The sequence below is a fragment of the Sitophilus oryzae genome, unplaced genomic scaffold (genome assembly GCF_002938485.1).
Source record: "Sitophilus oryzae breed Bouriz unplaced genomic scaffold, Soryzae_2.0 scaffold_1443_pilon_pilon, whole genome shotgun sequence".
NCBI classification, from domain to species: Eukaryota; Metazoa; Arthropoda; class Insecta; order Coleoptera; family Curculionidae; genus Sitophilus; species Sitophilus oryzae.
The window spans coordinates 3,643,258-3,657,562 of NW_022146108.1; the positions used below are offsets into that span (position 1 = coordinate 3,643,258).

General features: G+C 27.3%; 4 long non-coding RNA genes across 4 annotated transcripts; all 4 read right to left on the reverse strand.

Moving 5' to 3' along the window:
- Nucleotides 1-467: 467 nt before the first annotated feature.
- On the reverse strand, nt 468-6,753 carry LOC115877315. The gene is made up of 7 exons (XR_004049324.1): nt 6,612-6,753; nt 6,290-6,545; nt 5,996-6,228; nt 5,316-5,519; nt 4,807-4,945; nt 3,773-3,962; nt 468-2,808 (listed from the first exon to the last, which is right to left on the reverse strand). It is a non-coding gene; the product is annotated as an uncharacterized LOC115877315 (long non-coding RNA).
- Nucleotides 6,754-6,848: 95 nt separating this feature from the next.
- Nucleotides 6,849-8,059, reverse strand: LOC115877316. Its single transcript, XR_004049325.1, has 3 exons — nt 7,787-8,059; nt 7,236-7,502; nt 6,849-7,120 (listed from the first exon to the last, which is right to left on the reverse strand). It is a non-coding gene; the product is annotated as an uncharacterized LOC115877316 (long non-coding RNA).
- Nucleotides 8,060-8,181: 122 nt separating this feature from the next.
- On the reverse strand, nt 8,182-10,224 carry LOC115877317. The gene is made up of 2 exons (XR_004049326.1): nt 9,911-10,224; nt 8,182-8,498 (listed from the first exon to the last, which is right to left on the reverse strand). It is a non-coding gene; the product is annotated as an uncharacterized LOC115877317 (long non-coding RNA).
- A 2,183-nt stretch (nt 10,225-12,407) lies between these two features.
- Nucleotides 12,408-14,157, reverse strand: LOC115877349. The gene is made up of 4 exons (XR_004049333.1): nt 14,073-14,157; nt 13,747-13,964; nt 13,117-13,237; nt 12,408-12,949 (listed from the first exon to the last, which is right to left on the reverse strand). It is a non-coding gene; the product is annotated as an uncharacterized LOC115877349 (long non-coding RNA).
- Nucleotides 14,158-14,305: the final 148 nt, after the last annotated feature.

A 14,305-nucleotide genomic window follows, 5' to 3' on the forward strand; every position in this document is an offset into this window, starting at 1 on the left:
AACTTATTCTTTTTTACCTACTAAAAAAAAGAGTCTTATTTAGCTGATTAATTATTAGACACAACAAAAAAATATTTAAAATGAAAAAAGAAATGACTGTAAACGTAGTGCTCGGAATCTCTAAAACGCTTACAAAATATAGATGTACATATACAAAACATTTTTATAAAAAAATACAGCAATAGATCACAATAATATATAGAAAACAGATAATTACATTTGTACAGAAATAGTACAATATTATCGAATAAAAAAGGCGTCGACGATGGCTATGAAATAAAGATCGCTGTCATTTTATAAATAAAATTATATGGGAAATGTAATTGATGTTCATTTCCAAGCCAACTGAACGCCGTTTTTTTTTCGATCATACGGTATATTGTTTTATTAGGAGTAAAAATGATACTTTTTGCGGCGAGACACTAAAAGTAATTTTTACTCCGAACAGAACATGTTCTTTTTTCAAACGTCAAATATAATGTGTTAAACAATTTCAAACGTTGCAAAAAATATAAAATATTTAAAAGTAATATGTTGTAAGACACTTAATGACAGTTCAATAATAATTTTTGCACTTTTGTGTTTAAGGGTAAAAAATACTTTTTTATAAATATGTCAATCTTTGTTGTCATCATGTCACAAAAATTAATAGTTTTGTAACGTTTGAAAAAAAAAGATATTGTATTGAAACACTCTAATGATATCTCTTTGATAATAATAGGGATTTCAAATTTATTTTGCTTAATAAATGTTATAAAGTAATATTTATTTTCAACAAAAAATATTTAGAAATATTTCCTATTACAGATAGCAAAGGTAAGCTATAGATCACTATTTTCAGAGACAACTATTATTAACAAAATATTAAAAACAATATTTATAAAATTCTAATACACCAAATAACATACAAAATTGGTATTAAAATATATATTTTTGTGACATTTAAGTGGAATGAAATCTATGTCAAAAGATTTTAAATGTTGAAGGACCAATTGAAAAAAGATATGCCACATAATATAAAACTAGAATTATTATTTTTGTGTAAAAATGTGTTTTATCTTAAAATTATATATTTAACAAATATGTATATACAAATGTTAATTTTTATATTATGACTTATGATATTTCAACTGATCCTACAATAAATATATTATATACCCTAGCAGACCATTTTCATATATAAAATTCATAAATTTTAGGAGATAAAGTTTGAGTAGAGGTCTAATAGATATGTTAAATAAATATGACAAGATAGAGACATTTTAAATACTAAAATTGAGATAAAAAATTACTACTGGAAATAAGATTTTTTTTAAATAATAAGAACATTACCACATACATAAGATTACATAAGAATCGATTAGACAACCAGTAATACTAAAGGTTAAAATTCATTAAAAAAAACAAATTTAGTATAAATATACTTGAATCGCACAGTATATCTATGAAAAATAATTTTAAAATGTGTGCTCACAATATATTTGTTAAAAAAATTGAAATGAAAATATTAAAAAGAAAAATATGTTTATAAAGAATGTATTTTTTATGAAAATGTTAATAAAAAAAGCTTTTGCTCTTGTAAAGACGTTCTGAGGACATACTGTATATAAAGAAAATTGTGCACATAAAAAAGAAAATGCGTGAAGTGCATTGCTCTCTGTGTTAAAGAAACAAACTTTATCACTAAAATTTAAGTACAAAATAGATATAAACATAAATGTTTTAAAATCATATAAATTGATTAAAAACATCTGTGTTAGGGTACCAAAAATAATTCTCAAAAGCAAAAAAAAACTATATGAACACAAGTATCCAAAATTGATTTAGTAAAAATTGTTTCAAAAAAAAATACACACTAATAAATAATTTCTACTGGCTTGACATTGGTATTCAATAATCACATTTAATTTTTATAAAAAACTATTAAATTGACCATTAACTATTAAATTATCATCCGATTGAAGATATAGTTAGTTAAATTCTATAAAATTTAGTTTTGCGTTAATACAATAAATAAAATATTAAAAAACATAACTTTAAAACCAAAATAATACTTGTGTTCATAGGGCTATAGTGACGCAGCTGCGCAAGTATAAAATTTATAATTTTGATAATATGGAATAAACTTAGAGAAGCTTAGGAAAATATAAATAATACAAGATAAAAATAAATTGGAAATGATACAAGCCTATAAAGATTGTTTTTTAATTCTTTTAAAAAATACCTTTGATGAAATCTTTTAATAAATACCTTTGACGAAATCCAGAATACAATATAGTTTTATTAAATAACAATTTAATGCTTGAACCAGGTTGAACTAATGGAAGTAAATATAAGATAGGTGAGATTGAAAAAAAGCTTGAGATGAAAAATTATAACAGATTAGTATCATGTTGCTCAACATATCCTCCATAAAGATTATTGCATTGATTTGAATGATTTAAAATTAATCAAACGTTCCTCAAACTAGAGGCAACACAAAGCATAAATATAAAGACAATATCAACAGAGATAATGGTCCTATTCGTCCTATAGGTTTTATATTGCAAAAGCTTAAGAAAAAAAAGTTTCTATCCAGATTATCAAAATTTTACAAAAAATTAACATTAAAATGACGCCTGATATAATTATATAGTAAGAAGATAAAAACCAATAAACAAATTTATTGAAACAATAATACTATTAATGAAGCTAACGAACCTTGGTGAGGCATTGAGGAGTATTGAGTCTGCTTTATGTTGAGAGAAAGAGGAAACTGAGGAGTAGGAGAAACTGTTGATATCCATTGTTAAGAAAATGCAGAGATATCTAAAAAATAAAATAAAAATAATATTAAAAAAATGAATAAAACGATCTATGTAAAAATTAAAATAAATATATTTTTATTAATGCAATAACTATGTTTTTTAAATTAATAATTTGTATATACCCTATGAGAAAAAAAAACAGACTATATATTATACAGTATTATACTAATTTTGGAAGATTTCTGAAAACAAGATTAATAAAAACAAAACCAAAAAAGATTAATCAAAATTATATTTATTAAAATATGTATATATTTATTGCGTTTATTCTAGTGGGAACATTAATATATCGTCAAGGTGTGTGTGACGAGTTCCGTAATTTTAAACCAAAGAGTTTTGAATAGCGAATGTTGACAATTTGGCGAAGGATTTTTTTTAAACAGTTAATTGTGTGTTGTAATCTGCAATAAGTTGTGTGTATATGAAATACGTTTAAATAAAATATACGACGGCCTCCCCATAAGAGTAATGAGAGGATTTACGTCCCAGTATTGAAGGACAGAAAATCGAGTCGAATGGTTTTAAGACATAAGTTCATCCTTGTTTAGTCAAACCTCCAACAAGGATAGACTTATGTAGGAAATGCGATAGAATTTCACTAAATTTAAATTGCCCCCCGTATGGTTGAAAACAGCAAATTGATATTTGATTACTTATAGATTACCACCTATATACAAAATGACACGGAGACCTGGAATATGGCGCCCAACTTGATTAGACCTTCCGCGCATGTTGAAGCTCATTCTCTATCCCTTCTATTTCTCTGGTTTAAATTAGTGGACAAACAGAATCCGTAACAATATGCAACCAGTAATACAGTATCAGCATTTTATTTTGTCCTGTCTATTTTTAATAGTTGTTGGCTTTTCTAATATTGGAACAAAAGCGCTTGTATATATTTAAAAAATGTTGAAGCTGTCTAATGAAATTTTATAAGATAGATTACCAATTATTCAATAACTTACATTGATGAAGAACTGGATCCCCTCTAACAGCTAGCAAGTAACAGCAGTTCAAAATGGTATTCCTTGATTTCTTCTGCACAAGAGAGAGAGAGAGTTTCATTCCATTTAAATCTCTTTTATGACCACCATACATATTATTTGCAGCTAGTATGTCTTATCGGTTTCTAATAGCAATTGTCCTATCGTATGCCTAAATAAAAAAAAATATTAGGTAATTTTTTATTATAGCAATTTTTGAAGCTATCAGAAAACAGACAATAACATAAATTATGTTAATATTTACAACTATGTAACATAACAAACAAATAATAGACATTTTTTATATTAATTTGAATAAGTTATAAAGAGTCATATAAAATTTAAAAAAAAAACTTTTATTGAGAACTTCAGAAATCATATAAAAAATTCTAAAATTCCTTGATAAGAAAATAAAACATTATTATAATGAGTTAATAATAATCCAAAAAATAAATATCTAATTTGCTAGATATATAGAAAAAGAAAAAATTAATATTTAGTAATAACTCGTAAATTTATTGCGTTATTTTGGAGATAACTTTTAATAATTTTCAAATAAATTTAAAGATATGCAACCAGTAAAACACTGTTAGCATTGTATTTTTTTCCACTTTAACTGGCCATAACTTTTTATTTTTTTGGACCCTAATATTAATTAAAAACAGAATTATACATATTAGTTTTCCGGTCAAGTTTTAATACCGTTTTATTAGTATAAAAAAATGCGTTTATCTTGCTAGAAACTTTAAAAAATTATTTTTAAAATCGATTTAAAAACAATGCAATAATTTTATATTACATATTTTATGTATAATCACTTGTATGCAACGAGTCATACAGTCTGTGTTTGATTTTATCCTCCTTTAACAGTCTTTTTTATCACAAAACAATACAAAACTAGGACCTGTTAAGATTTGAACAAAAAAGCTTGAATATGATGGAAAATTTAATAAACTTTCAGCATTTTCAAGCTTTCTAATGAAATTTTATAAGAATAAGTTGATGACATAACTTACCATTGTTAAAAGGCAACAGGTGTCGAAGTCAATCCAGTAAATGGCATTTTTCTGTGTCCATTAAAGGTTTTCCATTAAAAATGGAACTTTTGAACAGCAGCTATCAAAACCGTCCACTAACATCAATTTGTACAGCCCACTAAAAATAGAAAAAATAAATAAATACATTTTTATAACATCAATTTCTCCTCACATCTTTGAATATTGAAAAATATGAATTTTTTTTAATATTTTATGTAAATATTAAAAAAATACAACGCAATAGTAACTCTTTAAAATATTACCAAATATTCATAGATTTTTACAAAAAGAAAACATATTTTAACTAGTATATTATACAAGTTAAAATTGTCTGATACAAATTTGTAAATAACTACAGAGATTGAAAAAATATATTAATATATTTTCAATCTCAAACTTATTTTATTTTGAATTTAAAGCCTACAATTTTGTAGTTAAATACATAAATTGTAGTCTTAAAAAATAATAAAATAATAAAAATAACTTACCATTTTCATAGCGCAACGGTAATGAAGGCCAATCAATCCAAATACTATTGATTGTATCTTAAAATTGTCATTTGTGGGTAAGATTTTCAGTATCACTTTATTCAAAAAATTCCTTGGCATTCCTCCAACTTATATACAGTAGTAACTCATTTGCAGATTTGTAACAGCAACTATTAACGCTCAGTACATCACTCGAACAGATATCTAAAAATAAAAAAATAAACAAATATTAATAAGTATATTAATTTGTATCAATGTAGAAAATTAAAATAAACAAGTTGAAGTCTGGCGCATCCGCCACGACATCAGAAAAAAAAACTTTTTACTTTTTTTTAATTAAATGAAAAACAAAAAATCCCGCGAAGACAGTTTTTAGAAGAGCCAATTAGCTATCTTTTAGTACAAAAGCAACTTTCTAGAGCAAGTCGTTACTTCAGTAGAGACGACACAGATAAACATTAGCATTTTATATATGTAGATAAGAAAACATTGTAATATCAATATAGATAGGCAAAATACAAAATTAAGTTGATTTGAATAAAAAAATTCGCCTAATAAATTTAAAATTAAATATTGCACCTACAGTTATTGAAATATACACATTATGTGTAAAATATGTCATAACTTCCAAGCTTTCCAAAACCTTTAATAGGAAAGAAAATAATGTGAAAAAAACTTACCATTTTTGAGAGATATCTGCGTTGTTGAAGTCAATTTAATGTCCTGTATCTACTGTAGAATAAATTGGTCATTTGTGACGTTTTTCCCAATTTAAATTATGTCAAAACTTCTTTGATGTTTCTAATAATTCATCCAAGTTGTTATAACAGCTGCCATTCTACATTTCCACCAATAGATATGCTTGTATAATACATAAATAAATGAAACTTGATGTCCAAGATACCAATAACATCTATAAAAAAATAAAAGTTGTGATAAGTATTTATTTTTTGTAAGTAGATGAAAAAAATTACCTTAATACAGTTGCTCCAAATTTCATTCAAAAAACTTCCGTTACAGCGAACAAAATCCTCCACCTTTCCTCAAACATCTTCTATCTCCTTTCCTTCTATTTCAAAGCAATCCTCTTCCATCTTCTCTGTCCTTTTCTATTTTCCAAGTCTCTTACTTATATATCTAACTTATACAAACGTCAGGCGTCTTACAAACATTTTTTAAAAAGGGGGAAAAGGGATATAATGCTACAACAAACTACGCTAGCGCACCTACCTGAAAAAAAGAAAAACACTTTTTTTAGTCAAAGAAAATGATAAATATAAAGTTATATAAATTTACCTGATGGCATCTAGAAGATGGCCCTAATCCTGCTGTTGTCCCCCAAAAAATTCATTCCAAAGCAGTTTAGTACTAAAAAGATTTATGCAGGAACAAACTGAATTTAATTTTAGTAACAAAAATAAATTACTAATACTTTAATTCTCATAATGTAAAATTACATTATTTACTAATTTACGTTTAATTAAAAATCACTATTAAAAAAATTAAATAATATTATCAATTTTAAAATAAGACAAAAAATAGTTATTTCCAAAGATAATAGAAATGCTACCTAATTTTGTCTCTTTGGAGTTATTTTTTTATTACCCATTTATTATTGCTAAAAAAACTTTATATTAAAACCTTGTATAGAGTAAGAAAAAAAGTAAAAATGAAATGTAAAAATTGCAAATTAAAAAATGAGTACTTAATGCGACATTCTGTAAATGTAGGGAACCTAAAGTTACTGCTTTGGAACCACGACGCGCGAACCGACTTTTGAAGTTCTCTAAGCCATACTGTATCACCTGTAAGAGAAAAAAAAATAATATTAGAATATTTCTAACATATACATATGCCAGAAGAAATAAAAAACAAGGTATAGACAACAAAAAAAAACAATGTAAAAATATTAAAACTCACCATCACATCTTGCTTAAGTTCATTTTCAGTCCCACCATAATAATTATACGGCGAAAAAAACAGTGGCGTCTCACTGCTATGGGGCACATCGAACGCCCCCAACTCCATGGACTTCGGTCGATCCTGTAGAGTTGACAATAAACACGTTTTCCAGGTATTCGACGGTGCCTGGAACAATCCGAAATTTTTTGGGACTGATCATATGCAGCATGTAGATAGAGTTTCTGACTTTAGTTTTTTAAAATCGCGCTGCGAACCCGGGTTGTCCTAAAAAAATGAAAAAAAAAAAATTAGTTATATAAGTAACTACAAGTTAAATTAGAATTTAAACTTATATCTACTATAAGTTTTAAAAAAGTTGCTCTAATTACTATACAAGTTATTCTACTTTAAATTGAAGCTCATGTATGTTGTAACAAAAAAACTAAAATATACAACACTTATAGAAAAAGACTATTGACTGCTATATGGTCCAATAAAAAAGTTATTTGGTAGAGAGTACAGTAAAAGTTTACAATTTAAAGAAAGTAATATAAAAAAATTAGACTTACTTTTAACAGGTTTAAGTTAGGCCTGGTTATGCTCGCCTCCTACCGACATTTTCTGCCTTCAAAATTCGACGCGGGGCAGACCAAGAGAAAAAACAAAAAAATGTTTCCACGACCCGCCTGCGAGTGTGTGCTGGTTGCCTTCCTTATGCAGATTCGACCCATTGGTCGACGATTAAGCCTCACCAGTCAGTTCCCATCCCAATTAAGCCGCCTCGTCTGGGGTCACCCTCGTCACCCGTCGGACGGACATCCACCGGGACCCCCTACAGGCGGACCCCCTCATCATCTTCAATGTGTCCGATATCCCGCCCCTGCCTCTTCGAGGGTCACGGAATACGTGCACGAAGAAATCTCGGAGCTTGGGTGCCAGGTTGTATCCGGCCGAAGCCTCTAGCATTAGAACACCTAGCTCGTAAATCAGAGGGTGGTGACTCCCTTGGGTACCTCTGCATGCTACACAGGTCATCGATGCCCGAACATCAGGGTTAGGGGGCGACCCAAGAAGTCTCCTCTCTTGGGGAAGGCCGCGCCGCGCTCTGGAGCCATCTTAAGCCGGGGATCCACACCGACAAAAACACTGTTAACCAACTGCATCGGCTAACGAAATTCACTAATGTTGAATTAGGAAATTTTATTAACCAACACAGAGAGCTAGCAATGCTCGTGTGAGTGGGGAAGGAGTGTGTGGTGTTGTAGTATTAATATAACGCGCCTAAAAAAAGAAAAAATATTGGGATATCTATAAAAATATTATCGAACACCTATAAAAATATTACGACAATATAATATAAATAGGTATATTTATTTTAAATAAAAAAAGAGATTCTCCATTTATACCTCAGCAATATTTTGTAAGATTGTTCCTTGATTATTATACCAAAAATGTCAAAAATATAAAGATATTTATGATCTAGGGAAAAAAGAGATATAAATTTGATGAATATGGTCAAAATCCAAAGAATTTTTCCATGATGTAACACGCAAAATAAAAATACACAAGGCGTTTTTAAAGTTGTAACATATTATTTAGAGCTAAAAGTTAAACCTACAGTGTTTCAAATAAATAAAAATATTAAAGTTATATTTTTTTAACAATGAGACATCCTATATATTTTATTACATTTTTAGTTTCTACTATGAAGACAAAAAACATTCGGTCAAAATTTACCTCAAAATAATCATACTTACTGTTTTCGAAATATTTTAATTTTTATAAAAATTCAGTAACAATTGATTTATTTCTTCAATGCAAATTTACAACTAATACTGAATTAGCAAAAATCATTTGTCAACATTAATGCTATTTTTTAACATGTAATATTACATAACGCGCTTTAAAAGAGAAATCTATTTTAAAATACCAATATCAGAAATCATTACAAAAATGCTGAAACATAAATATGTAGGAATCTTAAATAAAAAAAAATACGTAATAAAATTCTTAATGAACCTACCTATTTAAAACTTAAATACAAAAAAGCTACTCATTCAAAATATTATTAAAATGAGCATATTATATTTTTAAAAAATAAAGAAAACTCTAAGGATACGTTTATGTTGGAGCTGCGATAAACGATAAAAGCAGTGAATTAGCGCTGCTCTTATCGTTGCTCAACTGCCAAGCGTGTCTCGCGTTGCTCCAATATAAACACATACATATAAATTAATATAATAATATTCTTTGCTTCGCTACTATCGCTGCTCTTATCGTTTATCGCCGCTCCAACATAAACGCACCCTAAGTATGCCATATAATAAGAAATTTAAATTAAAAATAGCAATTTACAAAAAAACAAGACATCGAATTCCAACAGGCGGCCATTTTATTTAAACATTCCTTGACCGAGAAAATTAAACAAAAAGACAAAGATACATTACGTAATTTACCAAAAATGTAGTACTATTACTTTACCCTTATGTAACACGCAGTATAGAAAGTACCGAAAATACATAGTTCTACATACTTATCTATTAATCTACGTATATTAATTAAACAATATTCTTAAAAATTAATAACTTATTAATGGGGAACATTGAGAAGAAGGCTGCCATGATGGATATTGCGAAATCCAAAAATTTTGAACTAAAATATCTCAAAAAATACATAAAATCACGGGTACTCACTTTTTCAGGAGGCTAAGCAGGGCACTAGTAACAGATTACGCATAAATTGTGTACATTAAATGCACTTTTTCGTCAGAAAATTTAAAAAATCGATGCAACCGACGGGAGGACGTGCGGATCCTTCGATTGCAAACGACTAGCAGGACCGGCGTTGCCAGATTGAAGTCATTCGTAAAATTTAAGCTGCTCATAAACTTAATCTATTTATTACTAATAAAATTGTTTATAGGAAAATTCTTGTAAATTAAGTTTAATTTCGTTCTCAAAAGTTATTATTTACTCAATACGTTCCACTGAAATCGTTTTTTTACGTAAGGTAAAATATTTTTATTGCCATAAATAAGAAATAAATAAGTAATTATAAACATAAACACACAAAAATCATAAAATAAACATAAAATGAAGCTGTTTAAATCCATTTTTATTGCTATAAATACATCGAAACCAAGAATAAAGACTATATTAATAACATTAAACAATGTAATTACAAGAAGAAATAAAAGAAATTTCTACAAAACAACATTACTTGTTTTATTAAAAATATATAGAAATGGCCCTTACTATAGTGCTAGTGATCAATTTAAACTAATATAATTTCACAAAAATCACATAGAAAAAAAAATTTTCGACATTTTTTAACAATCCGGCAACATCGAACGAGAATGAAATTCAAAACCTCCACGCCACCGAAACTGACCAATCACGATCGTGTATTTTTTGCTCTTTGATGCCTGGATTTTAACTTTTTTTAATAAACATGGATGGTTATTAAAATTTCAGTAGAATATGCTTCTTAAATTAATTAAATGATTTGTGTTTATTTGTATTTATTCCCTCCAGTATAAAATATCATACAAAACTTATTTTATATTGAAATTATCTGGTACGCCAAAGAATATTATAATTTTTCTTTGGGTACGCACCACAGGTACGCACATAATTAGATGAACATGAACTTATGGAGGCTAGAAGCTTCTAGCCTCCATAGATGAACTATAAAATCATGCATTTCTTTAATATATTTAATAAATTATTAAGAAACAAGTGTTTTTATTCAATAAATATCCTTTAGTTTAATATGAAACTAATTCTATATATTTAAATAGTAAGAAATATGAGATAAATTATATAAAAAATAACTTCATAAGTCTTTAACTTGACTCAACGTTGACAGCGCTTACCGGATGTATTTGTTCAACTTTTGGCGTCACAATGTTCAAATTTGAAATTTAATTAAGCTGAAAAATCTTTTATTTACAAGAAAAAATATATTAATAAGTACAAATTAAGATAAAAAGCATTTATTATATTAATAAGTACAAATTAAGATAAAAAGCATTTATTACTTAGGACAACTATATATTACAATACTTTTGTCTTCTGAAACTGATAAAATTTTCGAATTATCCGGAACTGAATTTTACACCCCAAACCTGCAATGTTTTTTTTTAGATAAAATATCATTATTAAAAAACAAATCTTATTTAAAAAATAATAGGTTTAAAACCAATAAGAAAAAATCCGTAAATGAATGATGATTGATTTTTACATTTGAATTTTTAATTCAAATGTAAAAATATATAAATAAATAGTATATTATTATTACAATATTACATTACTTACAACTCCGATTACAATCATAATACCTACCTTAGCTTCACAATCTCCATTATCCTTCTTACCTTAATTTTTGATATCAAGATAAATCTGAAACTATAAAATTAATTATAGAATTTGTATTATTACTGATTAACACTCAAAAAAACATTTAAATTGCGAATCATAAAATCTGCGAATTCGAAAATAAACTGCAATTTGGCAAAATCGCCGATGTGCGCTTGCGTAGTATCGATGATCAAATGCAGCAAATATGGACTTATTGTCAATATTCCATGGGTATAGTGATAAATGAGGTCTAAATTATAAGAAAATGCATTTTCTACGAAAACTTGAAGAGATGAGTAAAAAATGGTCTAATACAATTTGATAGACAATTACATTGTGAATCTGATTCACGTAAGATATATAGGGTGTTCCATTTAAATTAAACAAGTTATTGCCGTTTAAAGCTAGTAATTATTTAATATAAATTTTTGGGCACTCTGTATAAGGTAGTAAAATTTTTATTCTTGCAACACCAATATCTGATCAATAAATAATCTTCAGTAAATATTTAGTATTAAAAACTTACCCTGGGAGAAATAAAGCTTTAAAATTTTTACTGCAATTTCATAAAATTGAAAATATTTCAAAAACGGTAAGGTTTAAGTGTGATAAACCTTAATCAAATTTACCTTTATTTCAATCGTAGAATCCAAAAATAAAATAATATACAAGGTGTTCCATTTAAAAAAATACAACTACTATAATATTTTTTACTTATTTGGGATACTCTGTATCTTGTAAAAATATTTTTAAACTGTAGCTCTAATAGACCTTCAACGAATCCAAAACTTACAATTTGTAAAAATCTAATCGCTTAGCTACAATACTCCATGTCATATGTGGTAAACAACCCTGTATTTAAACACAGGCAAAATAAACCAACAAAAACCGAAAAATTATGGCAATTCATGGCAAAGAATCTGAAAAAAAATACATGAAAATGAATCCATGAAAACTAAAATTCTGTACAAGAAACTACACAAGCAGAAAAGTATGAGAATGACACCATTTCTTATGGTGTCAGATAGTATTCTACCAAAAAAAATGTAGATGGTATTCTACCAAAAAGAAAGAAAAGTGACCAAAAGCCAAAAATTGACCCAAAAAGAAAACTAGATGGTCTGAATTTGTCCATGATAATAAGGAACCATCGCAAAATATAACTCAGAGACTCATGGGAAAATGTTTCCTGCTTAAATTTAAAAATGATGAAATTTACTGATGAACATTAAATACCAGTAAAAATATATTTACCCGAAAGAAATAAAATTATAGATATACTTGTAAAGTTCTGATGCATTGTTCGTAATATTCATCAAAAGGTAAATGTACTGCCTTGGAACAGTATACATCCATGGATTTGTTGTACAAAATCTGTAAAAAAGAAATAAATAATGCTACATTTTAATAATTAGGTATGTTATAATACTTGTTTTTTTTGTTTTGTATTAATGTTAAATATATCTTAAAAATATGGTGAGTCTGTTAATAACCAGTTAATAAATTTATTAAAATTACCTTGAATAATAAAATAAACTTACTTTTAATCGGATAATGTAAAACCAATCTCGTAAACCAGAATGATAGCCAAACATGAGAATTATATAAGGGGCGAGCCAAGTCTCTTCTTTTAAGTGGTCTTTATGTGCTGGGTGTGCATTCCTAAAAAAAATAAAATTATAATTATTAAAGCATTTTAAATCATTGCAAATTTGACTAGCATAATATGACGACAGTGTCTGTTAAAACCTATGGTTAAAACCTAAAAGCGTTTTTTTTGCAATCTGAAAGTATTATGTAATTGTGGAGAATGGGGGCACCTTTGGGTATACAACACTGAATTATTCTAAAAGACGTAGAAAATACTCGATTGTCTGTACGAGCAAACACCTAAAAAATTATCTTGAGGAATAAAAATAACATCTTGAAATTCAACAATAAAAAATGGCCGAAAAAATATCAAATCTAAATGAAGCCATATTCTAAGTAACTTTATTTTGATTGTATAATAGGGACATCAAAGTATGTATCTATATTTTATATTTCCATATACTCGATTTTGAAAAAAAAAGTATGAAAATTGGAAAAATATAAGCTTTTAATGATGATGTAATTGAAATATTTGAAAGTGAAAAAATTTATAGAAAATAGGTAACATAAAAAGTACTTACATTTTCAGCAGATTAAACTGGTCTTAAGGAACAGAATAAACTAAAATAGTGCCCAGAAAAATCACTTTTTCTATCAAAAAATTATAAAAATTGAGATATGCATGGCACTGCTAACAACGGAAATGTGCTGCTAACTGCTAACGTTGTCAGACTGAACATATGTAAATTGTAAATGTAAAACTGAATGGTCATTTTTTGCCGCATAAATAATGGTGTGTCTAAAAGAAAACATGTTATTTATTCTACTGAAACAAAGTTTATCAAATGTTTATTAGATTTATCATGATTTTGTAACGGCTCAACGGCTCAATTTATTTTAGACTTACAAAAATATTGCTTTTGATTAGTTACAGGATTTCGCTAATATCTTGGCAAACTTGGAAAAATTTTAGTTCCAAATTTTCTCACTTTTCAACAATGGCGCCACCTGCATTCTTCTTCTTTTTCGAATATCAGGTCTTAAAAGAACTATAACCACAGAATAAAGGTAATGTTCTTCTTTTTTTTAATTATGGCTCGAAATACAAACACCCATAGATTTGATATAAATTTTTTCTTC